Consider the following 943-nt stretch of genomic DNA (forward strand, 5'->3'; position numbering starts at 1 on the left):
ATGTTCTTCAGGATCATAAAACAGTGTCATCATTAATTTGGCTATTCCAAAACAGAGTATAATACATTCAGTCCTACTCTGCAGAAAGTGATTGAAATTACTCTCAGTAAGTCTTGTTTACCACAAAATAAACTTTCGTGGAACCTTACTATATGGCTTTATCAGTGATTTGATAAAGGTTTAAATTTAAAAAAAAAAAAAAAAAAAAAAAAAGACATTCCCAAATATAAAGAAATATTGTAGCCAGGCTCGGTGGCTTAGCCTGTAATCCCGTGCCTTTAGGAGGCTGAGGTGAGTGGATTGCCTGAGCTCGCAGGCTCAAGACCCGCCTGGGCAACTTGGTGAGACCTCATCTCTACAATAAATCAAAAAATTAGCCGGGCGTGGTAGCGCCCGCCTGTAGTTCCAGCTACTTGGAAGCCTGAGGCAGAAGGATCGCCGGGGCCCAGCAGGTCGAGGCTGCGTTGGCCGGGAGCCGCCACTGCACTCCAGTCTGGGCAACAGAGTGAGACTCCAACTCAAAAAAACCCCAAAACATTGTACTATGTAATGGTGACCTATATAACCTCCTGGTTGTAAGATCTCACCAGCACATAAAACCACCAGTTGCCAGGCAGTGGTTCAGGCCTGTAATCTCAGCATTTTGGGAGGCTGAGGTGAGAAGACTGCGATAAGAAGACTGCCTGAGGCCAGGAGTTGGAGACCAGCCTGGGCAACATGGGGAGACCTTATCTCTACAATAAATCAAGTTAGCCAGGCGTGGTAGCAAGCTCCTGTAGCTCCAGCTACTTTGGGTGATGTGAAAGGATCACCTGAAACCAGTAGGTCGAGGCTTCGGTAGCCATAAGCACGCCACTGCACTCCTGCCTGGGCCACAGTGAGACTTTGACTCAAAAAAACCCAAAAGCACCAGTTTTTTTTTTTTTTTTTTTTTTTTTTTTTG

Source organism: Carlito syrichta, unplaced genomic scaffold (genome assembly GCF_000164805.1).
Source record: "Carlito syrichta isolate Samal-C Ts95f unplaced genomic scaffold, Tarsius_syrichta-2.0.1 Scaffold157972, whole genome shotgun sequence".
NCBI lineage: Eukaryota > Metazoa > Chordata > Mammalia > Primates > Tarsiidae > Carlito > Carlito syrichta.